The sequence below is a fragment of the Rhinichthys klamathensis genome, unplaced genomic scaffold, assembly GCF_029890125.1.
Source record: "Rhinichthys klamathensis goyatoka isolate OS25496 unplaced genomic scaffold, OSU_Roscu_1.1 h1tg000015l_1, whole genome shotgun sequence".
Lineage (NCBI taxonomy): Eukaryota > Metazoa > Chordata > Actinopteri > Cypriniformes > Leuciscidae > Rhinichthys > Rhinichthys klamathensis.
This window is the reverse complement of record NW_026606567.1, coordinates 137,551-162,974: the sequence shown is the minus strand read 5'-3', so window position 1 is coordinate 162,974 and position 25,424 is coordinate 137,551. Positions and strand designations below refer to the sequence as shown.

Below are 25,424 nucleotides of genomic sequence, written 5' to 3'. Positions count from 1 at the left end.
GACTAGACTCACATTTATTGTGTAACTCTACAGTTCCAAACTATAATGTAAAAATAAATGGTTATTGAAGGGGAACTAATGTTGCAAGCTCTATTATGCATCTGATATGAATCGCGGTTGCGAATGCGACAATGCGCTAAAAGTAATAACAGAATTAAATAGATAAAACGAATTCTACGCGGGAAAGAGGCGGACTGACTTCCCGTTTGATCACTACTGCATGTGCAACAAGTCATATACGCGGGAATATCTCCAATTTCCCGGCAAATGTCCGGGAGTTTGTCAGTCAGCTCTCTACAGTAGAGAGAGAGAGAAACAAGTTTTTAACTCGTGTTATGAAAATGTTGGCAGGAACACCTTGCTTTTTAAGACTGTCAAGGACCTTTTTCAGTTTATTCAGTATGGACCTTTATTCATTTTTTTAGGCTTTATACGACGGTTTGCAGTGGAGTGAGAGGGAAAAACTTTAAAGAGTAAGTAATTCTTCTGAAAATATTATATTTGATCTTTATAACAAAAAAAAACATGTACTTGTAGCCATATACATAAACAACACCGAGTAGTTTAGGTTATTTATAGTATCGTTTTGGTTGTATCAAGTTTAGATTAATAGATTGAATACAAATATTCTATTAATTAAAGTATACAAATTTACATTGGGTAGAAGACTGATGACGTGAAAGATAATGTTTAATATCTCGGGAATTTAGCCAGCACAAATGTTCGTTTTGCAGTGTAAAGTGGCTCAAACAATGCACAAATGAATCTATTTGTTTGTAAATGAATCCATTTGTTTGTTCATGATTCCATGAAGCGCTACTTCACACAAATCAAATTCCTCTGGTCGTCATCTGAAACGTCATAACGGGGGGCGTTCCCAATCCGCGGGAAATCCAAATCCATTCGTATGTTGCGTTCACAGAAAAAAACTAAACGCGGAAGTTTAGATAACAAATGCGAATGGAATTCTATATGGAAACCAATAACACAGGTACGAATTACCGGTATTCTGTTTCATCCACATATGCATTCTCAAACTATAATGTCTTTGATCACCCGGACTGTTTGTTTCCTGTAAGTAGCCTACTGTACAAAATGGACGACATTATACATCGTAACTTATTATCGCAATTTTAAAACGTTTTATGCAACACAAAACGTGTAAATGGATAAACAATAGTATTTTTTGGATTATTAGACCTCGGCGAAGAGACTTGTGAGCGCTCGCTATGACAATAAAAGACCTTTTAACGAATGTTGATTGAAGCGAGTTTAACCCTGTATATAGATCAGAGCTATATTTGATTACACAAAATATGTCGCTTTCTAATAATTATCCTAATTTAAGTATTTCTTACCACAGATAGGCCTACCATAATTGAATGCCTATGGAGGGTTCTAAGAAGAGGCTGGACATTCCTGTGCTGCGGTGGACATGGTGACTCTGGTGTGTAACTATATTCTTAAATATATTTAAAAAGTTTATAAACGCACTGAAAGCATTGTGAAGTCATGCAATGTACTTATCCAATACATAAACAGAGATAAAGCTTTCAGTTGAAGAAACAGCGCCACCTCTTGGTTTGAGCACTGTACGACCATGGCATTACAGTGAAGATGGAGGTGGAAGAACGGTTTAGGTGAGACGCTTTCATTCACTAAATGGACAGGCTTTTATTAAAGTAAAATTAATTGCATCTGAATTAATCAATTTTGAGTGATTCAAATTGACCACATCACGTTGAAGTGTTCCACTGTACAATGCTAATGGCCACTAAATTCATTCCATACAGAATACTTGGATCAAGATGAAGAAACAACTTTATACGTTTAGCACTTCAGAGATGGAGGATTGGCCGTGGCCCCCTTGCAATCATCGCTGTCCCAGACACTTATGTCACAAATTCGTGAGAGGAGCCGATGTCAAGACGTGGGGCAGAGTTACTGGCGCTCTCGCCTCATGTGTGCACAAGGAGTTTTGGACCTACGTTGTGTTTGGTTTGGTCCATGCAAGGCATCAATAGAGCATTATCTTGTCTATTTGATGGTGCTACGGAGTTCTGCCAAGCTGTTGGGCCTAAGATTTAATTTGGCCAACAGTGAAAAATGAGATTTCTGTAGACAAATGGATCAATCATTCGTTCACACTTCATTGTATACGGGGGAATATCAGGGCTGGTATTCAATACACAACTGCAAATGTGATATTCCTTTTATACCAAAATTCAACAAGATAGTATTTAAGGCTAGTTAGTAAGTACATTTCAAAATAGAAAAAAGAAAATCTAAAGAAGCCAAAGCCAAAGCATCCAGTTTTCTTCTAGATCTGCTGTACAGCCGAAACAAACTTTGTTGCATTATTTTCCTGTTATCACTGTAAAGCAGCTTTGAAACAATCTGTATTGTAAAAAGCGCTATATAAATAAAGGTCACTTGACTTGACATAAGAATAAATGCTTTTGATGTTGGAGAATCCAGTCGCTTACACTTCCTCCTTCTAACACTTTCCCAGCCATACAGAAAATCATCGGACCAAAACATTTCTGACCAAACATGAGTTCATATAACGGGAGTGCTGTGTGTGTTGACTGATGGACCATGGAGTTATATGCAAACAAAAGCTGCTTAAGGAATTGTAGTCCCTTTCTTATCTGGAGTCATTCACCTCAAGTTGATATGGGGTTGTACGACTCTCTATAAATGTCACATGGATGTTTAAACAACTCCTAATCATCGACCACGATGCGATGTTTGTTGCCGGGCATCATCAGCAACATGAACAGGGCATTATAATGGCAGGATTCCAATTGTGAGGTAAAAAAGTCAGAATTGTGAGATAAAAGTCGGAATTATCTTTAAATTGTTTTATTCCGTGGCGGAAACAAGCTTTACGCCTGTTTCACACATATGGGAGAGCGGGGCACAACCTAACTATTTGACTTTCTCAGTTTGTGTAAATGGGGTTACTCTGGGGTTCAGAGTATTTTTTTTCCCCACATTAATTTCTTTAGCATAGTTCTAATAAAATAAGGGCACATGTTATTAAATTCTCCCTTTAAACCAGATTAACAGAAATCTGCTTTCTCTGTCATGCCTTTAAATAGTCCTAGATTTAGTTAAGGGCAGAGTTTAATATGATGATTTCCTGGATGAAGAGCTACTCCAGCAGTAAATTACTCATCTGTGCGCGAAGCACAGATGGCGTGACCGCAGTACTACACAGGCTTAAATTAAACCTATCAGGAGACAAAAAACTAACTGGGGGCGGGGGAAGGGGGTATAAAATCAAATTGAAAAAAATATTTATCCGATACATTTTTACAGCAGTTTAAAGTAGTGGCTCGAACATAACGAAAGGGTAGCCTATAGTCACATGTCACAAAGCACAAAAATGCTTTGAAAATTTTCAAAACATTTTTTGTCAAAATAAGATTTGTCACCAAAATCATTCAATTTGCTGAAACACGGAGAAAGTTATGGCCAAATTAAGACTCAAAAATACCCCATACTGGATGAAAACATTCCCAACAGCACATAAAGGTGTAGAAAAGTGTTTCCCTTTCAACCAGTGGCGGTGAAATACTGTCAGTTAAATAGCCTACTGTAGGCTATGTTCTGTTTGTTTGTTTTTTGCACTGTATGACAAATATTTTGTCTGCCTTACTTTCTGTGCCATTGCCTGAAATAAAATGAATGAATGAGCGCCGGTGAAGACGACAGTTAGAGTCAACCATAGATTCACTTCGGGGAACTCCGCGATGATGTCAAGCGAACTCACGCGCGGTCCACGGATATACCTCTACTGCGAGCATAAAAAGTAGCCTAGACAAATTACAGACACTCTTTATTTATTTCTTTTTGTCCGGTTTTCGTTCTAAGGATGTTAATCTTGATTATACTTTAGCCTACTTTGTCTGTTCTGGTCAATTCGATATTCATAAAACCAGAACATTTCAGTTTAGCCTAACTACTTTACTTACTATTTACTATCTATATACCCATATAGGCCTACATTTCATTTGCTTCCACGAACCCAGGAGCAGGCTCCGACATAGTCAACCAGCAACTCCTCAAAACCCCCTTCAAGTCTTCATTCACACTTTCAACCAACAGCAGAACTTTTCACACGCCAGCTACCCGGACCCTCCTTGTCAAACCTGCCCATTTTAATTCTACATGGCAATCGCCGCCACTTGTCCCATTTAAAATTTACACTTGAGAATTCAAAGACAATGACTGACATGGTCATGGAAAGCAATAACGGAGGTAAGAATTTTTTTAGCTATATTTTTAACTGCAGCATCTTTATAAACTCTTGTCATATTGGCATGATACTTGACCCTTTTTTCTGCTTTAGTAGGCTAGTCCCCTAACTTATTTATATTAAACGGGCTAACTATTTTGGAGTTGGTTAAATAAATGCAAAATACTCCTACAGTGCAACTGAAATGGACAATACCGATTTGCGTTCCGTTGCGGTGTTTTCGAGATGGTTTTGATTAGATCGTAAGCTGGTTTGCTTGAGTAAAAAAGTGTTTAAGTGTAGGCTACTTTTTTAGCTACCGTATAGGCCTAGTCTACTTGTGAGGGCTAAATGTCCTCCTCACTCATATAGAAATATCATGACAGGTGTGGACATTTTATGTGTCCTCAGACCTCAGTCACTAATAGCCGACAAATTGCCTAAATCATGTTTCTATAGTGACTTGCACAGGTTTCTGTGTGACGCTATAGGGGTCGGGCTGGTTAGGATATGGCAAGCCTACTAGATCCCTAATAAATGACCCTAGCACGCGCTATCTCTTATCTCTGTCTCTACACACGCACAGACATCCACGCATAAAACTTCAGCGTTGCCAGGGGCACGGGCAGTAAAATATTCATTTTAAGCATAAATTAGTTTATTTGTAATAAACACATTAAGTGGGCTATTTAAAAAGTGTTTGTACTATTTATATGTTAAATTATGTTTTTAAAACATATGCGCAGAATGTGACGTCATATTGTGTGTGCGTGTAAAAAGAATGCGCAAAAAATGTGTTGCATCCGTTCTACTGCCTGCCACTTGCACAAGATTTGTGTAAGTGGCAGGCAGGTTTTTTGTGTTCATTTCTATTTCCTGTTGCTGTGCAGGCTCTTTTATTGTATATGACAGTGTAAATAGCCCAATAACCCTTTTATTTAAAGGCTTAATGTATGTCCAGTAGACCGGTCCGTTGCATTACGACTGAAAGCAGTATGGCTATATCAATAATGTCAAAATGTGATGTGCATTCAAGTTCGGGTGTGTGTATGCTGAGAATGAGTGTTCAACTTCTCACCGACACGCGTTTTGACGAGTTTTACAGACTTGGTATTGTTTAATTAAATTCTTCAAAAGTGGTGACCCCCACCACTGCATTCAGCCTCTCTCTCTCTCTCTCTCTCTCTCTCTCTCTCTCTCTCTCTCTCTCTCTCTCTCTCTCTCTCTCTCTCTCTCTCTCTCTCTCTCTCTCTCTCTCTCTCTCATGGCCCACATGTCCATTCAGAACTTCTACTAGCCGAAACAAAAATTATCAGCATAAAACAGATTATCAACATCACTTACACTTATAGATTTGCCTATATTTAAAATCTGATTTATTGAATGGCTTTCGGTTTTTACGTCGATCATTGTTTGCGGATAAAAATAAAATAAAATAGGGAATAAAAGCAAAAATCTCAGTGACTTCCCTTACGAAAAGAAGTTTATTCAAGTGTGCCATTAGTATACTTCTTTTAAACTATAAGAAAGTATACTTTCAGTCTACATTTTATGTACTTCTCAGAAATATACTTTATGTAGGCTATACTTCTCAGAAATATACTTCAAATTACACTTAAGTGTACTTGACTTAAACTGAGAGAAAAGTCCAAGTATATTTGGCCTGTATTTATAACTTTTTTGTTTAAAATGCTGCCTTTCTTTATGAAACTTACCCAACATTCAAGTGTTGACAAAAAAGGATGCATGAAGCTAATTAAATGTTTTTTAAAATGAAAGTTCTATTTTTAGTAACCCCTATTTTTTCCAAGTATAAAAAAAATAACATTTGAACATATAGGCCTCCTGCAAGCACAAAAATAATATGTAAATAGTAAACTGTAAGTATAATGTTAAGTTCACTTAAAGAAAACTTGTACAAAACTACAAAACTAGCACTGAGAGTATACTAAAAGAAAACTTGCAATGCAGTATAGAACTACTAAACTAGTAGTTTACTGAGAGTATACTTCAAAGTGTACTTTCATAAACTAAAAATTTGCTACAAGTATTCAAATAGTAAACTACTATACCCATAAGTTCACTTGCAGTATGAGAAACGTTTATGAACTAGTTGTGCACTTAAAGTTTACTACTGTTACACTTAAATATATAGGCCTACTTTTATATACTACAAGTGGGCCTATTTAGTCCCAAGCGATATTAAAATAGTACACTTACAAGTTTACTACTAGTACATATTGACATTAGTATACTTACTACATAAAGTATACTTAAAAATATACTTGAACATTACTTAAGTATACTTCATAAAACAAACTTTTTCGTAAGGGTTCTCTTAGCCTATAGCATTTCGAAATTTCCAAAAACTACCTATATTGAATGTTAAGCATGTTAAATAGCGGACAGGCTCAAAAATTATAAAGTGATCAGCTGTTTCCTCAGAAAAGTCAACTATGTATCACCTTTTCTATTTGCACTGTAACTATTTGCACACTCAGACTTGTGTCAACAAAAGTGTTCTGATGATACTGCCCTTGTGGTTTAATAAATAGTAATTATTGAACGAAGTTATTATGTGATTTGACTGAGAGAGGTTGAGTAATTTGTTGTGATGAAAATTTCCTAAAATGTGGAGAAGACCAATGAGTTGATAATTGATTTGAGAAGAAATGAAGAAGTGATACTAACACAGTGAGATTTAAAGGTCACAAAATATTTTGGTGTCCATTTGGACAGTAAATTAAACTGGAAGAAGAACAGTGAGGCTGTTTTTAAGAAGGCAAAAACAAGATTATTCTTTTTGAGGAAGCTGAGTTAAATTGGCATTAATAGGGTGCTTCTTCGTTTTTAATCATTTTTAATTTTTCCCTTGTTATCTTTTCCACAATAACCTCAAGTGAACAGGAGTAAGGCCAATATCCGAACAATATTCATTTCATATATATTGCTAGCTTATGCTAGCTTTGAAAGCATCCCACCCTCCCGTCAGAGCATACATGTCTCAACGCACATAACATTACAATATTAATTAACTTAAACAAACTTGCAGAGCTCTTACCACCTGACTGCTGCAGAGTCATTTAGCCGTTGACCGAAATGCATAAATCCGAGTCGGAGGACGTGAACAGTTAAATTTTTTCCACATTTATTTATTTTTTCGTTTATTTATTCATGCATTTATTAATTTCCACTTTGAATTATTTTCACATTTATTTATGTATATATGTATTCATGCCTACATTTATTGTTCTGTATGCTAATGAGGGGGGCGTGTTTTGGAGGTACCTGGTTAAAGGATATTAAAAAAATTCTTACCACAGGTATACTTGAATGTCTCTGGAGGCCTCTAATAAGAGTCTGGAGACTCCTGTGCTGCCATGAGACTGGTGACTCTGGTATGTATCTGGGTTTCCAAAATATAATTTCACTTTACAGATCAGTTAACTTGCTATGTTTGTTCATATTACTCTAAAGCTTTAATAAACACCATGAAAATGAATTTTGTATGTGATGTCTTATTAGAAATAAAACAATCAGAGGAAGAAACACAACTAATGCCCATCATCAGTGATGTTCCTAGCTCTGCCCATCCTTGGTTTTGAATTGAGAAGAAGATGATGGAGTTTCGGGTAAGTACACGATTATTTCTACATACAATATTATGGTTCTTTGGGTCATTGCTCATGGGCACCTACATCTGTCCCCACATGTGTATGCATTAGGAGCACCATGTCTTCACTTTCTGGAACAGCTCTCCTGGAAAAGACCTTCCCCAAAGATCCATCTCCGGTTCATTCATTTCACTTGAAATGGAAAATTGAGTCAAGTACATTGCATTATGGGATACAGATTTTCGAGTTCCTCTGGCTCAATTTAAAAAAAGAAAGAAAGAAAGAAAGTAAAAAAAAGAATGGCACTGTTATTATGATAATATTTAGCTGTAATTTCATGAGTATTCAAACTTGATGAGTATTTTGTTTTGATTGCCTAGAAATTAATGTCTAAACTTTTTTACAATTGCATGAGAACACAGATTGTCATTTTTAGCCCTACTGTATTTGTGAAAATCTGGCAGAAAAACAAACGTGTGTGTGTGTGTGTATGGAAGTAAAATAATCCCAAATGTTTTTGAAACAAAAAGCCTGTTGAATTGTACTACTTGAAAAAAATATGCATTGCATTAACCCTGCTTGTATTTTAATGCATTGTATTTTTAGGGCTTGCATTTTTATAGGCTGAAATTTAGCATGGTTGAATATTTAAGCTGTGAATATTTCAAATCAAATCATTTCAAACACATTTTCATTAGTAAAATTTCAATAATCCATTTGGGAAATGAAATATGAAAGGTGAATATGGATTATTGAAATTTTACTAATGAAAATGTGTTTGAAATGTTTTGATTTGAAATATTCACAGCTTAAATATTCAACCATGCTAAATTTCAGCCTATAAAAATACAAGCCCTAAAAATACAATGCATTAAAATACAAGCAGGGTTAATGCAATGCATATTTTTTTCAAGTAGTACAATTCAACAGGCTTTTTGTTTCAAAAACATTTGGGATTATTTTACTTCCATAGTAATGTGGTTTGATTTGCAGCTCAAATGTGGCAAACGAAACACCCACACAGTTTTTTAGTTGGTTCAGCAACTTATTTGTTGAATGGCGGTTGAAACTGCAAAGAACTTCCGTTTGAATAAAAATGAAATGAAAGACGTTTCTTTTTTTTTCCCATCTCATAACAGCTACACTAATTTAACTCATCAAAACACCTAGGAGTACATTTGAAATATTGTGGAAGCCAATAAATGGGAATCTCATTGATAATTCAAGGCCTGATGAAGGTCATGAGACCGAAACGTTTGATACTTTTTACAAGTATTTAAAGTGTGCAGGATTTCCTTTTGTGTTTTAGATACCTGTATATAAATATCCTGCATGTTCCCATTGGATTTTATTTTGGATTTTAAAACCTACTGTCACATGACTCATTATTATATATTTTATTCTTGTCGCTTTGACATTCAGAGTAAGCCAAACAGTTATTTAAAAGTGAATTAACATTTACATAATTAAATTACATAATAACATTTACTCAGGAGCTCCCAGTACAGTTCATTAGGCCTTTGTGGTTTTGTTGTTATTGTCAGTGCAGTCGCAATAGTGATGTTAGAAACTGATGTCATTCTGACACATTCTGATACATCCACTAAGGGCCATTTAAAAAATTCATAACAGATTGAAACACCATATTTTATGATCTTTATGATTTGCTGAGGAAAATATTAGCCTTCTTATAAGATACGAAGCTCTTAAAAACCTTTGAAAATTATGCAGGGTTCTCAAGTTTTATCAAAAGCTTGGAGTGAGATCACATGCGGTTAGGGGAGGAGCCCTAATGGAGCCCCGCCCCCCACTTTTACCCATTGTTCATAATTAACCAGCACAAATTGAAATTATAACAATTGGTAAATCTGATAAATGACAGAGCAATTCATCACATCAAATATACTCTTTAATGTTATATTTCAAAATTACAAATATACAAAAATATAACAAATTGCTCCAAACAGTTTGGAAAAACAATTCTTTTTGCATTTTGAATGTGTCTAGTCGAAATGGTATAATGATTTATTGTGTGGTGGTGGGGCATTGTGAACAAATGGACATATAAGAGTATTAAGGTGTGTGTGTGTGTGTACACAAGAGTACACACTCCGCCTTATGAAATGTGTTTTGTGTTGTAAGTGTTTGTTGCACATTTTGATGCCTTGATAACAGGGGTAGGGGGCTCTTGAAGCACTGTGGCTCGATGCCAGACATTTTCTCTGTCATAAATAATGGATGACAGTGTTCCGTCCAGAGCCAACCTGTTTCTAGTTTTGGTTTTGTTCAAACCTACAACAGAGAACACTTTCTCTGCATCTGCATTGGGGGGGAAGAACCAGTTCGGCAATCTTTGACAGACGTCCAAATCGGAAGCCTTCAATTCATGTAGCCTTAAGGCTTAATGTAACTAGAAAGACTATTAATACAGTATAATATATAATTTAAAATAAAATGAATACGTCTTCATTCCTTCCCATACCCACTAACATGTCCCTTAGTTTCAGAGAACGTAAGCTAGCCGAACTGAGCCAAAGCTTCTGGCCTGGTTGCAAAGTAGTTGTAGAGTTTTTGACTGCGTCAATAATAATGGGCTATATATTAAATGTTCTAGCCTAAAAATGTTAGACGAGCTTTCTTCCAACTTACCTTAGGTTCTCCATCACGACTTGTGTTCACGCGATGTTGTTGGTTACCTAGTAACGAACGTACGGTGGCCGAGAATGTTCCGTCATCTTCCATGTGTTCGCGCATCTATGTTGCCTAGTAACGAACTAAATCTGGCCGAGATACGTGCTGGCGGCAGGAAACTTCACTTTGTGTGCCTGCACCTCGTATACAACGTTATATATAAAGCCCGCAGGACAACTTGGTTGGCATTGCCTTTTCAGAAATACACGGTGTGGCGTGTGAGCGTGTGAACTGGTTGAATTGCGTGTGTCTCACGGCCAATGCGTGAGACTTGAGATGGATTGTGTATTTGTATTCACATGTTGTTTTCATACAGATTCATGCATTAATTTAAGGTCGTTTAACATTTTTATTTATGTTCGTTTATTTTATACTGAACTGAAAATGTCATTCAGAGCAAACTTCGACATGCTTTGTTGTTATTCATTTGATAAACTTTGAAGTTTAAACAGCATAAACGGGGGAGATCAACAGGGGGCGCAATGCTCCATATTCCCTCTCAACCAAAAAGCAACCAAAGAAGAGCGACGCCCAAACACGCGCGGGAAAAACCGTTTCTCAGATACAGGCAACGTGATCATCACTCTCTTCAGGACTTATTAAAACAACGAGATTTAACCATTATAATGGTGCTCTTGGTAAAAACACCGAAGAAAAGAAGATGCCGAGTAAGGCCATTTAATTCTGTTGATACTGCCGATATTTTCACAAAAAGAAGAAAAGGAAATTAGTGGAGTTCATTAATTTCCTTAACAGCTGGCAGAATTGACAAGAGAAGGCGGAATTAAAAAGGTAAGCATTTTTTAACATTTTTATTTTATTTTTTCATTATTGCATTTATACAATTAAAAAGGCATACAGACACTGTGAGCAGTTGTTGATCTTGAAGTTTAGCAGAAATGTAGGTCATCACTCGTTTGTGATTTATTATTTTTATTAACAATATCCTCTTTAATAATGTAAATATCTTAACAAATCACAGTGTTTCTCAATGGGACTTGCATGGGCAGGCAATGTAACTTTTTGGACGTTGATTGTTAGGTTACAGAAATTTAGAATAAATGTTGCGGAAGCGTATTATTCGTTAGATTTAGGAAGAGAAACGGGCAACTTGAAGAAACAATTTCAATGTAAGCATTTTCCCAAAATTTTCACATAAAACTAACGTTAAATGTTACTCTTCTGTTTCATGACAAAATGCGACTTTCTTGACTTTCATTATTAAGTTATCTTTTAAATTGACAAATATATGTGTAATACAGGGCACAGTTCAGACGGAATAAAAAGATAAGTTGTCTCTCGCTCGCCATTGACTAGCATAGATATTTTTTTTAGAGTTGTGACGTTCGCGAACGAACCGATTCTTTTGAACGGCTCATAAACATGAACGATGGGAGCCGAGTCGCGGCTGGAGGGGAGCCGTTCTTTCTGTCGTTCTTTTTTCATGCGTGTTTCACACAGCTGCACACAAATTAGCTCCTCAGTTATAGGGGAAGGGGCGCACCCAGCGCAGGGGTGCTACTGCCTAAAGCCTTGTTTATACTCGACGCGTCCGCAAGAGCGCGAAGTGCGCGCGGTTAAAATGACGTCATTGCGGTGTGGGCGGTCGTGCGCGTTGGGTGCGCAAGACCCCATTTCGCCTGGCGGTGTGCACGGCACTTTTTGTAACATCGCGCGCGGCGCCGCATCCGAAGATGAACGACTTCGAGCCGAATCTGGCCGAACTGGTGCGTCTGTATCAGCATGTTTATGATCCTTCTATACACAGAGACATTTGCATTGATGGGCGACCATAAAAGCCTCTCATTTTTTGAATAGGAACACATTTACATTAAGCACCCAGTTTGCACTCTAAAGTAACTGCTTATATTTACAAAATAAGCCTACAATAGCAGAAGTAAGCCCTGCTGATGAAATTAAGGTTTAAACACTCTTCAATAAGGCTTCAGTTGTTTACTAGTTTACATGCAGTGAAAGTACAATAAACCTACTGCATTTATTACTCTTTTTATATGAATCAGAAATTAAAGGTGCTCTAAGGCTAAGCGATGTCATGTGTTTTTTAGGCCAAAACATTTTTTGTCACATACAGCAAACATCTCCTCACTATCCGCTGGCTGCCTGTCCCCTGAACACACTGTAAAGAAACGCGATCTCTGTAGACAGCCCATGCTTCACAAACAGCACCAAAAACAAACTGCAGCGACCCGCTCCCCAAAACATAACAAACTGTTCCAGCCAATGACCGACAAGAAGGGTTTGGGGGTGTGGTTTGGGGGGTTAGTGTGCGGATGAGGAGGAGGGAGGGTCTAGCTAGCCTCCGTTTTGTTTGACAATAGTTCGAACGTCAACAAGAAGTGACGTCACCCAGGATCGCTTAGAGAACCTTTAATAAACTACTAATAAATGGCAAACTACTTCTTCACTGCTGATTCCTGGTGGTTTAGAGGAGAATTACTCCGAGTCGCCCCCTGTCGTTTCACAGAATAGCACAACGGCGAGCGCGTCAAGTATAAACGCCTCGTCCATATGGAGAGGTCCGCGCGCAGTCAGCGGAGACTCGCGCTCGTGCGGACGCGTCGAGTATAAACAAGGCTTAACAGCATGATGATAGTTGTGCACGCGCGCGCATCCTTTACGTGAGTACTCCAGTGGGAAAAAACCCTACGTGCTGTCATTGGGTAGGAGCAGAGCCAATGACTTATGCCGTCACATGGTTACTCCAGTTAAAAAAAAAAAAAAAAAACCACTAAAGTAACACTAAGTTCCTTTGTAAATAAATACAAAGGAACTGCTTTGTATTTATTTACATTGCATTTTGTGTTCATGTTATTGTATCTACAGTATATATTTACAACTTTAAATAGTTTTTGTTTTTTATCAAAATGTTCTTGTGGTATTGTATGAATAACATAAGTCAACATAGCTTTACACATACACATACTTTGTACTAAAGGTAAATCCAAAATAGTGATATCACTTTCTAAGCAGAGGGATGTTGTGCAACCCTATGGAATATAGTCCACACATGACAAATGAGGTAATAATCAATATTTCAGAATAATTCAAACTCAGATATTGGTGTGTGATATCTGAGTTTTAATTAATTGACTACAAATCTCACCTCATCATTCCTCCCAGTGATTATTTCCAGGATAAACTGAGATTCCCCCAAGCTGGCTTCTTTAAACTGACTAAATATTTAAAAAGAGCCAAAAGAGCCGTTCTTTTGAACGGCTCTTTGAAAGGAACGGATCGCAAAGATCCGGATCTCCTCAAAGAGCCATAAATCCCATCTCTAATTTTTTTCCGAAATAAGGTCCCATGACCTGGAAGCGGAGAGGAGGGACCAGCTCTCTATTCCCTCCCATTCGAATCTTGACGCGCGAGCTTGAGCTTCAGTTTCCCGCACACTGCCGGGAGAAGTTTGCTTGGACCTGTCGCCTTTGTAAATTAAGTTTATAAAGGACACATTAACACAACGATCGCTTCACCAAATACTAATAGTATGGAAACCAACACCAGAGGTGAGAAATGCGTTGTTGTACTGTAACGTTAGCGCTCTTCTGATGAAACACCGGCGCGCGCTCGTCTCTCAACCTGCAGTTGCGCACTGAAAGATTCTCCTATATTGCTTAGATCAAATTATCGTCCACTAAAACTATTTCGGAGTTGATATTGCGATTTCACAGTTGATGTTGCGATTTCACACTATTAAAAGCAACATAAACATCGAAATAGAAGTGACTTGTGGACTTAAGCGAACACACGTCTCGAGTTGCTCTGTGTCAAAACACGACGACGTTTTCGTGATGGATTCCGTTAAATAGAAGTTATTATAAGCTAGTTTAAGTCTAGTTCATGGTTTAATCTATTTTAGAGACGTTTAGTTACAATCAGTGGTCAGTGCTTGGATGTAATTATTATCTTGTCGTATCGCAGGTGGCGTGTTTGAGTGTGTCTGGAGGCCTCTGCGAAGAGTCTGGAGGCTCCTGTGCTGCAGTGGACCTGAGGAGGAGGAGGGTGTGTATCTAAAGGATTTATAGTGTCTGTCATTAGGAAACACTTCATAATAACTTTAAGTCATTAACTAATATTATATAGCCTAATGCCGAATAGATAAGTAGTTCATGAATGAGAATAAAAAAAAAAAAAAATTATAAGTAAGAATTTGAATATTATGTTAATATTTAATGTGTGGTATCGTATACCAAAGTGTAAAGTGTTATATGAAGATCCCACTTTATAAGTGTCTTTAACTACTATGTACTATCATTTAAATTAATCTTTTGATACAATGCGCTTTTTGTGTAAACCTTGGGTTGGCCACTTGGGAAGGATAGGATGATTATCTCCCTGCTTTTTATTTTATTTTTTATAAGAGATATTTCAGTGTCTAGAGTTCCTAATGTCCTGTACTGTCAACTTTTGTATAGTAGAATTAGTCATCATTTTAATACGCAGCATGCATCAAAAGGGTGTTTTTTTACTTCCTGTTTAAAAGACCAATGCAAAGCAATGGACTGTAATGTATAGAGGAATGAAAATATGGAATGACTTGCCATTAGATATTACATTTCTTTTAACAAGTAAAATGAGATATAAAAAATCTTTAAAGGAATATTTAATGGCACAATATATAGTAATTTGTTGATTTTGATATTTGGAATGAATTTGGGGTTTTAAAACTTTCAATGGTTTATTGGCTTTTATTTTTGTTGATTAATGTCGTCTTGTATTATTACTTGTCGGACTCCCAGGAAGAGTAAATGGGGATCCAAATAAACACACTTTTTTTTTTTACATTGTTCTTATATTTAAAAGACCTGCATGTAATTAAAGCTGTAATTAATTTCTCGAATCACATCTATAATTGCACTGTCGACCTTCCCTTCCCCCTTAAACCTAACCAGACCACCAAACCTGTCCCTAACTTTACCTGCTCACTAGCCTAGCAGCGTTTTGCAAAACAACATGAACACAATAAATGCATTGTTCCTAAATTTTTATGCAAGTGCATAGTACTTAAAGACACCTAAAATACAGTGTGACCCTTATTCATTCTAAACACCATGAAAAACTGTGGCAAAAAGTAATTGATATGTAATGTTTTACCAGAAATAAAACTTTCAGTGGAAGAAACGTCACCACTCTTCAATGGCCAAAGCTCCGTCCGTCCATGGTGAAGATGCTGAAGTTGTTTTCTTCATAGAGGTGAGACTGAGACAAATTAATTGTGACCTACCCTGGCTTTCATTTGCATGCAGTATTGTGTTAATGTGAATGTATCTGTTAGAACAGTAGGGCTGGTTCGAATACCATTTTTTGAGCTTCGGTAGTAATGAACATCGAATATTCGAAGCTTCGGAATCTCTGTCTGTCTGTCCGTTTGCATTTTGATTATTTAGAGAACCGTTCATCCAAACGACTTCACAAGGAGTGCAGTGTCGTATTTGGTGCAATATAGATAGACAGGCGAGACGCGACACGTTCAGAATTAATAAACTTTTAATTAACTACAGAACAGCGCGAGCGGGAAGCAGCGCGCCTCACGCGAGCAGACCTTATATGCTCCGAGAACGGACACTGCACTAGTGATATAAAACACACACACACACACACACACACACACACACACACACACACACACACACACACACACACACACACACACACACACACACACAGAGGTCTTTTAACTTTAGCAATATTTTTAAAAAGGTATAGTCTTATAATATTTTTCTCACTGACAAAGTAGGGTAGATTTAAATAAATACAAAATAAAAAACGAAATTTAAATAAAGAAATGAAATTTAAATATAGAAAAACTAATTTTAAATAAAGAAAAACGAAATTGTGACGTCCCAGTAAAATCTCAAAGTCTCCTATATTTTGCAGTAAATTAATTTAGATTGATAATAACGGGTAAAAAGGTAATACATTTTGTTTCTATTATTCTATTTTCCACAATGTCAAAGCAACGCAGCTTAACCCAAAATACAAGGCATGCACTTCTGTCCATGACAAACTCCGCTGTTCTGCGCTCTAGCCAGAGAATACTCCTGTTGCAGGAACACTTTTAGTAGTCCAAGAAGAAGCAAATATATTTATAAGTAGCTATAACGAAGTTTTTGTTAAAGGGGTCATATAATGCCATTTTTGTACAAGCTAATATGATTCTTTAGGGTCTAAATTAAAAGTTTGTAATATACTTTAATTAAAAATTCTCATTAGTATTGTAAGAAAACAGTTATTTTACCTGGTCAAAAACAGCTCTGTTTTCAACACGCCGTTTCAGTGTATATGACTTTAAATGATAATGAGCTTCGCTGACTCCGCCCCTCTGTTCTGTGCGTACACGTTTATAACACAATTACCATAACGCGTTGTTCAGTATAAACGTGGGATTATGAATTATATTGAGAACGTCATACATAGAAAACATGCCGTAATGTACTAGGGATGTGCACGAATATTCGAATTTTCGAATATTCGATCTGTAATTATTATTCTAAAAATAAAATACTATTCGAATTTTACTACATTGCTTTGCTGGCCGTAAATGCAGTGAATCCATGATAAATCCCAAGCACTAACTCGCAGTTATAATTAAATGCACTGGGTGGCGCTGTGGAGTGTGTTAACAAGCTGTGTGTATTTGATCACATAATGTTGTCGTCTGCCTCGCGAAGTTTGGAATTACTTGAAAACGATCTTACTAAATGGAATTACTTTTGATCGAATTAATTAATTAATCTTGAGTTATAATATCATCACCACAATGAGAAATCACATGAAATCCAAACAGTCGAATGAGGAAAGATATCTGTCCATCACTGCATTCACGACTGCAGGTAAGCGCAGCTGGTCCCCGCGTGATGCGAGATAACTTATCTTATAGCAAAATGATTTTGAGACATATACTTCCTTTAAGTTGCGTTGAGGGAGACAGGTTTAAGAACAGAAAACGCAAAGCGCTGTTAGAAACTTAGAACACCGTTATCTTTGTGTCTCTGAAGCGTCTGTCAGCGAAGCGCCTTTTCTCCCTCGAGCATAAATTGCTGGCGGCGCCCCAGCATGTGGATATTGTTTTTCTCAATATAAACGTGAAACAATATAAACACGATAATCATATGCTGACTCGTGTGTGTGTGTGTGTACGTTCTGTACGATATCTGGCGCAATATGCTTTATTAGGCGTTTTTTTCCCCCGTTCGCGCTGCTTAATCATGCTTTTATTAATGCTTTTGTTTTTTATATTTTTTGTTTACACATAGGCCTACTGTTTAATGTTTTCAACTAAAAGAAAACTTTAACATATATTGTAAGCTTGTTGTGTATATTGCCTAATTGTAAGCTTGTTCAGAAATGGTGACAAAAACGGAAAAAAAAATGTAACTTGAAAAATAAGTATTTTTTGTTAAACGTCATTTAAATAAACGAATATTCGATTTTTATGATCCCGAATATTCGAATGCTATATTTTTGAAAAATGCCCATCCCTATAATGTACCCTGAGTGTAAACCTTAGACGCATTCATCGTGAAGCGTGCAGCTAGTGATTTGCAAAGATATAAATATTAATATAAAGTTTAATAAAACGTTACACTCACTTCAGTTGTTCCAGAGGTTCAGCAGGAACACGAATATCTGGTACCGATCCTTTTTCATGAGCAGCTTCTTAGCAAAACCAGCTCATACTGACCCTCCTCGTTTATAAAGCAGTCTGGTGAGAAATGATTCGGCAAACATGAGAGCATTGACGTTGCTCGTGGGGAATATTCCCTTCGAAAACAAACTCAGCCACTGCGTCTTCAGCGGTTCGGATTTATGAACATTAAAATGACTGCTGTGTTCGTTATTACACCCAAGAACAGAACACCACAATCGCTTAGACGCCATTCTGCTCATAGACAGTGCTCCAGCTTATCAACAATGACCGCGCCGGTCCGCGCAGACTATGATTGACAGCTCGCTCACGAGCGAGGGCGGGTCTGTGTTGAAACGCTCCTGTCAATCAACAATCGCGGGAGGGGCGTCAGAGCGTGTGACGTCACACGGTCGAACGGCTCGATTTGAGGCAGGGGAAAACATATAAGGAGATTAAAACAAAAACACTGGATGGATTTTTATCATTATATGATGGTTGTGTACAGGCACTGCCAACACACATTTCAGTACAATCAACTTGAAAAAGTGCATGTACCATTATATGACCCCTTTCAGTATTACATTTCACCAGATTCAAGCGCGAATGAGAACCGTTTCGAGGGGGATACCAGGTGTGCAAAAAAACAAAAAAAACCCTGAATATTCGAATGTCAAATTTTCAAATCAAATACCGACCGACCGACCGAACGAATATTCGGGTCCAGCCCTATAGAACAGTCACAGTGCTTCTCAAACCTGTCCTGGGAACCCCCTAAGTAGTTATTACCACCCGGCTTATGTCAAAATGATTGATGGCCTATTTGATTGACAGGTTGACCTTCCGGTGTAGGGGTTAGGGATTAACCTTTGACCTTGTTATCCGTCGATCATGTGTTTTTGACAGTTAGTTTGAACTATTGACTCTCCCTATTATATTTCATAGTTTTGACAGAAGATTTGACCTATTGGCTTTCCTAGTCATGTATCATGTAGTTTTGACAGATGGTTTTGATGAATGTTTGAAGACGGTGTCAAGAAGGGTTATATAGGATGTGTGTCACAGGATCCCCCTCCCTTCCACCCTCCGCATTATTGAGCGCATTGGGACTGCTCAGGCACTGTGGGAGAATCTCACACAAAAGTTGAAAAAATTATGTTCCTTTAAAATTATATAAAATAAAATATATACTATAAAATAAATATCTTCCTAATTTAAGTAAAGTTGAAAAAAACATTGTTCTTTAAGGGTATATAAATGAGATGCTTATAAAATAAACATCTTACTAATTTAACTAAAGTTGAAAACCATTCAGTTCTTTAAAATTAATATCTTACTAAATCTACCGAACCAATTATTTCAAAACAAAAAATAAATAAAAATCATCTGATATGTTTAGAGAGATGAAGAAAACATACAGCTTATGAATGGCTGACAAAAATTGCAATGAGTTCATCTGACATTTTTTAGAGAGATGAAGAAAACATACAGGTTATGAACGGTTCACAAAAATAAAATCATCTTCCATTTTTAGAGAGTTGAAGAAGCAATGCAACACATGAAAATGGGGTACAGACCATTTCAGTGACTCCTACCTCATCGTCGTCACGACATTCAAGCATCACAAGGCCTCCATGTCTTCATTCTTTGTTTTGCTATGTTTTTAAAAACATAGATAGATCTACATAGATGTTTTACCCGAAAAAACAAATATTTCAGAGATCCCTGTGCGGTATTCTATATTCGCATAAAGGGTTAAAATATACATTTAAGCGCTATTTAAAAACTAGGATGGTATAATAATAAAATGTGGTTTAAACCATCATTTTATTAAATCAAGCCAATTCATGTGAATACTGTCGTATATGAAAAAAGAAGACCTAGAGTTCACTAACATTACAGCTAAGTAACTGTAGGAAACAGATATCCATGGGGTGAAAGTGTAAAGTGCTTGTTGGTATTGAACAACCTGCTTAAAGCGAATGTATAATCCTGTATCTGAGGCAAAATTACCAAATAATGTTTCATATAATCTAGATTAGATATGGAATAAATAGCATTCAATACACAATTAATGTCTCATATATTGAAATCAAGCTTTTATGTGATAAAATATTTGCTTTGTTGTGCATTATAACCACACCAGGCATTTAGTCATATTACAAAATAATTTATTGAGGCCAAACATATAAAATAACATTATAAACTGAAAAGCGGGCCTGCCCCCATTTATCATGTCACTTCACCACGTGACAGCAGCATGCAGGCTCCTGATTGGTTAACGTGGCGCGAACTGACGCCTAAGTTCAGATTTTTCAACTCGGGCGTCAGACGTGAATTCGGTTCAAAAGCGTGAATGCACAAAAAGCACCAAATAAAATCACTCGCGCCAGTAGCTATAAAGATATAGGGTCTCATTCACTAAGCATGCATGCGCACAAATTTGTGCGTGAAATGTGCATATGAACGATTTTAAGAACAAATCACGATTCACCAAAAATGTCTTAATGAAATTTATTTTAAATTTAGGGGAAAATATAGGAGCAACTAAAACCACAAGTACGCAAAAAGCACTTTGTACGTACAGCCTTATAATCGTGTTAAGAAGTCATTTCATTCTAACATGACTATAATTATATTGAAGTATGTTCCATTGATTGTATTAGGCTATATAATCCATATATAAAATTATATAATAAAAATGATTAAATACAATTTAATTTCATCTTAAATGCATTCTATTATTTACAGTTAGAGTAAGAAAAGCTGTATTAGAGCTTCAGCTGCAATGTTTGTCTGAATAACACCGATATATACAAGTGTGTACACCTGGCTCATGAGACAGCGTGCTTATAATAAACAATGTTATTGTTTGTTGCCGTGGACGCTAATATATTTATCTTTATAGTTATCTTTGTAACACTTGACAATAAGGTTTCATGTGTTAACGTGAACAAACGATGAACAATTCTCCACATCGTTTATTAATCTTCGTTAATCTCAACATTTACAAATACATTTTTAAGATCAATTTGTATCCGTTTACAGTAATTAATGCACTGTTAATAAATGCTGTAAAATATATTGTTCATGTTAACAAAGGAGACCTTATTGTAAAATGTTACTGGTATCGTTCTTGGATTGAATGGGTCTTAATGCCCATGTTCTTATTGCTCACAATCTCTTCACCTCTTTTCTATATAGATGATCTTGATGAATTGATGACCAGTAAAACTGCAGAATTCTTGGATGAACATTTGAAGCCAAGTTTAAAGACTAAGAAGATGGATATACTTCCCCTCAAATCTGCTCGACATGTCCGTCCCACTGACAGAATGTGATGTGTACTGGTCAAGGAACTTTATTACTACTGTGCACTCAGGAGAACACACCATGCACAAGCTTTTGAGTGCCTGACCTTTCGCTTCGACCCTCTGGACAGCGCGATCAGCGCTATCTGGGCTTTTGCCAAACTGACAAAGGCCGTGCACACTTCTGGATCACCTTGAATGTCCAGAACACTTGTATGAGCAAAGAGGGAGTTTCATCTAGTGCACAAAACAGACCTAAGTTGGTTGAGGTCAATGCAAGCTGGCATTAGATCAACAGCCGCTCAACTTGAAGAGAAAAAAGCACTGTACCAGTGAAGTGTCCTTAAGATATAGACAGGTACTATTGTTTTAAGTATTGATTATTGTTAATGACAGTTTTGATGAGCTTATGCACATATTGGTGCATAAAAAATTGCATGAATGTTTTCATACAGAAATCATAATTCATCCATAAGGTCATGCTTTTTTTTATTTTTATTTTTTTCTTTTTTTTTTATTAGAAAACGTGCATCAGCTGAAATCACTCCGATATCTTGCTTTGTGTGCTCTTAGGTGACAATTCCCCTCTAGGCCCTGTTTACACCTGGTATTAAAGGGAACCTATTGCGCAAAAGTTTGAGCATAAATGTGTTGGCAGTGTGTGTACACAACCACCCTATAATGATAAAAATCCACTAAGTGCTTCACTGTCTCAGAACAAGCTGTTTTCAGATTCAGGGCAAAGTAACGTACTTTTGCAGAGGCCCCGCCAACGACTGTTGACAGGTGATAATCCCTTCCTGATATTGTGGATCTTAGTGCCACCTTAGACACCATTGATCACAATACTCTCCTCACCCGCCTTGATCAGCAGGTGGGCATTAGGCAGACTGCTCTACTTTGGTTGTGCTTCTATCTCAAACATAGGACTTTCTCAGTGTCTATTGGCCAGTTCTCCTCATCATCTGCTCCCGTTTCATATGGGGTCCATCCTGGGTCCTATGCTCTTCAGCCTGTATGCTCCCACTGGGTGATTATCATATGAAAGCATAATATCTCTTTTCACCTCTATGCGGATGACTCACAGCTGTGCTTGCCTCTAAAATCTAGGGACTCAATACAATCTCTAATGGTCTGTCTTGAAGACATCAAAATGTGGATGGGTAACAACTTTCTCCAGTTAAATGGTGACAAGACAGAAGTCATAGTTTTTGGTCCTCCCAAGGCAAGATGCACTGTAGTGCAAAATCTAGGTCACCTCACCCCTTGTGTCAAACCCTATGCCAGAAACCTGTCATCCTCGACCCAGAACTCTGCCTTGCCCTTGCCTTGATAAACAGATTAGCTCTGTTGTCAAAAATATTTTTTACCAGCTCAGAATGATCTCCTGCTTAAAATCATTCCTATCTCACTATGACCTTGAGAAAGTTATCCATGCCTTTATTACAGCACAGCTGGATTATTGCAATTCCCTCCCCCAATCCTCACTTAGACGTTTGGAGTTAGTCCAAAATGCAGCTGCGCGTCTTTTAACTGGCACCAGGAGGCCCATTCTGGCCTCCTTGCACTGGCTCCCAGTGCTTTTTAGGATTCAGTTCAAAGTTGTATTGTTTGTTTTTAAGGCACTAAATGGGCTGGCCCCAACCTATATTACTGACCTTGTACAGCTGTACTCGGTTCAAAGGTCACCGAGATCCTCAAACAAAGGGCTCCTGCATGTGCCGCGCTCACGGCTCAGAGGGGTGGTAGAGCTTTTGCAGTTGCTGCTCCACGTCTGTGGAACCAGCTCCCCCTGGGATATTAGATCTGTCCCCTCCCTTTCTGCCTTCAAATCCAGGCTAAAAACCCACTTTTATTCCCTGGCCTTCCTTGTGCCCTAACCCTGTACTCCTGATCATTTCTTTGTATCTCTGTGTTCTGTGCCTTATTGAAGGTTTCCTTTTTATTCTTGTTTTGTATAATTATGACAATTGATCCCATGTGGTTTTTGTATTATTTGTCTTTTTTAGTTATTCACTGTACAGCACTTTGGTCAGTTTTATGCTGTGTGTAAATGTACTTTATAAATTAAATTAATTTACTATACCTGTTCTAGCTCCATGCAGCATATTTTTTTTTATATCTTCAAACCAAATTTGGGTCTCCAGCCGACAAAGGCTAGAGCGCTTCCCATTATGTTTATGCGTTAGGTTAGTAGGCGGAGAGTAGCCGGTCTTTTGTGGCTGTTCGACTGCGTCTTGAAGTAGTCGAAAGTGGACAAACTCAAAAAGTTTTAGACCCCGTTTACACTTATTTAGTGTCGTCCACTTGTTATCCGATTGACCAAAACGCACTTAATACCAGGTGTAAAAAGAGCCCTAGAGAGCAAATGACAAAAACAGAGGAAGAGGTAATCTCAAATCTAATCTAATTTCTCAAAATATCTTTTATGTTAATACAGAAGAAAGTCATACAGGTTTGTAATGATATGCAGGTGAGTATGAGACATAATTTTGGCTGAACTGTCCCTTCAAGCTGAGGGTGGTCACTCAGAGCATGACGGTTTACTTTCCGTCTCAGGATTGGAAATGTAATTTATAATATGTGGAAATATCTATCTTCTGAAACTTGAGATCTAAAATAATGCCTCCAGTAGTATTTTCTAGCCTGGTTAAAACCAGACCATTCTCAGTTGTAACTGAGTTATGGTCTAGCAAAGCGTAGACAAATCATTTCCAGAGGGGCGTCACCAACGGATGTCGCGGATAGACCTAAAACCAATCAGAGCGATGAAGGAGATGGCGTATGCAGAGCGGCGGAGAAACATCTCCGAGTGTTGTTCTTTGCTCGGTTTTTAACAAAAAGGAAACGTTCAAATCGCTTAAAACAGACGCGATAGCTGATTCGAACGAGTGATGTTCGACGGCGGCATCCATCTTTGTAATGTAGGCTACAAAATCTGCTCCAAAATCCCAGCGCTGTCGTCATCGTGTAAAGCCCGCCCCAACATTTCTGATTGGTGCCTCGATTTCGACGGATTGGAAATGGGCTTGAATAAGCTCTTTTCCAGACTAACTTTCAGAGCAAATCTAAATTTGCCGGAAGTTGTCTGGGATTTCCCAGGCTAGGATTTTAGGTGAATCCCTAAACACCTGACGTTTCTAGAGGCATGTGATTTCATCAAGGGTGTTGCAACAATCACTTGTTCACATTACCCGAGTATTTAAAGGCATTTGGGCTAGTGTCTGTCCTGACATGACACAGTGTTTTGATTTCTCACTAAGTGCCTACACTGGAAGTTAGTAACAAAGCTGTCTACACAGCAAATGAGCAACACTGCATGCCCAGTCACTAACAGTGAAGACGGGTAATGAGTTATTATTTTTATTATATGGGGGTTTCTTAACTAAACAGTTTGTTTTGTTGGATTCAGCTCCAAAATGTGACAAGCAGATTAATGTTGTTTTGAAACTCAACTTTACAGTGTGAATAGTGGCTGACTGAAGTCTGTCCTCTCTCTCCCATTGGTTTAGATCTATTAGCACTTCTCCTTTACATGCACATTAACTTAAGCTTCATTGTGCCTTCTTTTGCTAATATTTATTTAGACAGAAAACTAACATGACCTAGTTAATGGGATTACAATAAGGAAGTGTCTTATAGTATGAAGTTGCTAATTATTTAGGTAAATATCACTATTTATTTTCCAAAAAGAAATGCATGAATGAAATACTGTGATATCCTTTAAGAAGTTGGCTTTAAAGTCTTGCATTGTGTGGTATGTTTTTATTTTATTATTATTATTATTTGTCTACAACGTGGATTTTGCAGCTTGAATGTGTTGCATGTTTTGAACAATAAATTAAAATGATTTGAATCAATTTTGCGGCTTTTATTTATATTGCACTAGAGGTCAAGCAGCACATACAAATCTTTTC

The 25,424-nt window shown here is 37.3% G+C and overlaps 2 long non-coding RNA genes across 2 annotated transcripts; both read left to right on the top strand.

The window, feature by feature from the left end:
* The first annotated feature begins 175 nt into the window (after window positions 1–175).
* Window positions 176–2,177, top strand: LOC130069791 (uncharacterized). The gene is made up of 4 exons (XR_008803802.1): window positions 176–473; window positions 1,364–1,447; window positions 1,543–1,640; window positions 1,794–2,177. It is a non-coding gene; the product is annotated as an uncharacterized LOC130069791 (long non-coding RNA).
* An 11,787-nt stretch (window positions 2,178–13,964) lies between these two features.
* On the top strand, window positions 13,965–14,569 carry LOC130069788 (uncharacterized). Its single transcript, XR_008803801.1, has 2 exons — window positions 13,965–14,075; window positions 14,491–14,569. It is a non-coding gene; the product is annotated as an uncharacterized LOC130069788 (long non-coding RNA).
* The last annotated feature ends 10,855 nt before the right edge of the window (window positions 14,570–25,424 follow it).